A 1,969-nucleotide genomic window follows, 5' to 3' on the forward strand; every position below is an offset into this window, starting at 1 on the left:
AAAAAAAAAAAAAAAAAAAAAAAGCTCTCTAAGTATGTGAGAAATGAAAAAAAGATGGGAGGAGAAAAGAAAACTAAAAGAAAAGTTACCAGGACAACTGACTTAATGTAGGTTGGTTTTTAAATAACAAAATTTAGAAATTGTAATATAGCCAAGGAAGATTTCAGGAGAGCTTTAATTTAATAACAAAGCTATTTTTAACTTGCATGTCATTCTTAGTGCTTAATAAGAAATATGCAAATTATATTTTATTTTAGAATTTGTAACGATGGTAAACACTGCTTTGTGTTTTCAAAATGAGGGAAATGAGGCCAGAAATTCTGTGCTGTTTAACTGTCTGACAGAACTGTTGCCTGCTGCCTCGCACTACCTGCAACAGGAAGTGACTGTCTCATAAATATTGTGAAGTATGAAATTAGAGCAAAATCTTTAGTCAGACTTGTTTTATTTGAAATGTTTCATTATTACATTTAATATCAGTTTTGATTCCACTTATTGAATAATAAAAACACTTAAAAAGAAGAAAAGAAATTGTAAAATTAATATATGAGTATGTAAAAAATTCAGGTAAAGAAATATTGTACTATGGAGTTTTGATCTTATTAAAATTCATTGGAAATAAAAGTCTGCAACATCATTCTGTGTAAATGTGTGGGCTGAGAAACAAACTTTTTATATAAATATGTGCAACAATATTTGTAACATACAAATAAATTTAGCAAGAATTTTCTGTGAACTAATGCAAAGGGAAGGATGCTAAATTATTTGTTAAAAACAGGAATTTAAATGTCAGAATTATTTAATATATGTTTAGCAAGTACATAAAATAAAAAGCCACTTTTTAAGAGCCAAAGGAATGGAATGAATTACAAAGGAAAATACTAATAGTTCTGAGTCTATACAAAATCTGAAATCTGTTTACCAAATGACAAATTTATCTCAAGGTATTAACATGAAAAATCTAAAATCAAAACAAAAGATATCAAAAAAAGACAAAAAAAATCCTTAGTGTGATTCTGGACAAAAATTAATATCTCTAAGGCTATGGTTGGCTCACATAAGCATACAGAAAACAGCTCTAAATAAAGACTAAAACAGATAATCCATAAAAAAAAATTGAGTAGATGCTTTTTTACTAAAGTAGCCATCCTACTGAGTAAAGTAGTATTCCTACTACTAAAGTAGTATTCCTACCGAGAAAGTGCTCATATACATTTGAACAATAGGGTTTTCACCAATCATGTTAGTTCATCATTTATAAGAGAATGAATTGCCTCTCTTTTGGCAAATGTAGCAAATGTACTGAGAAAGAAAGGTTCCTACATATTTGAAGTGCAAGTAGGGGCCACCTCTTTGGGAGAGAATTTGACCCAAAAGTATAAAGAGCCTATCAAGAGCCCCAGCTCTTTTATCCAGATCCTTCTGAGAGCTGAGAGTCACTCTGGAGTCTCAACATACCTGGAAGACACACTGTTTTCTTTGTGAAACAAGGCAACAGGTTCTTAGGGAGACCAATGCTGTATCCCCATGCCTCTGAATCTGCCCTGCTTCAGAGTGAGAAACTGAGATGAGTGGAGAAAGGCAGAGAAGAGAGGCAGAGAATTGCCTCCCAAAAAAAGATCTTGAGGAGAAAAGGCACAAGAAAAGAAGAGTTTTGGAGTGCAAAACCTTTATTTTATTTTTTTAAAGAGAAAAAAAGTAAAAATAAATGAAAATGATACAAAATTTCAGTAAACAAAATACTAGGAATACAACAATGGCTGTTATATTGCATAATATTGTCTTCTGATTAGTTGTTCAGATTACCAGATATAAACATGAAAAATTGGTTAAAAAAAGTTTTAAGAAGTTAAAAAGGAGAAAAAAATAAGCATTAACTGTTCCTTTCAATAGGCCAGCCAAAATCAGCAGTACAGTTATCCAAGCTATCTTGTACATACATGTATGTATATATGAAATATATATGAAA

The sequence above is a fragment of the Octodon degus genome, unplaced genomic scaffold, assembly GCF_000260255.1.
Source record: "Octodon degus isolate 3935 unplaced genomic scaffold, OctDeg1.0 scaffold00246, whole genome shotgun sequence".
NCBI lineage: Eukaryota > Metazoa > Chordata > Mammalia > Rodentia > Octodontidae > Octodon > Octodon degus.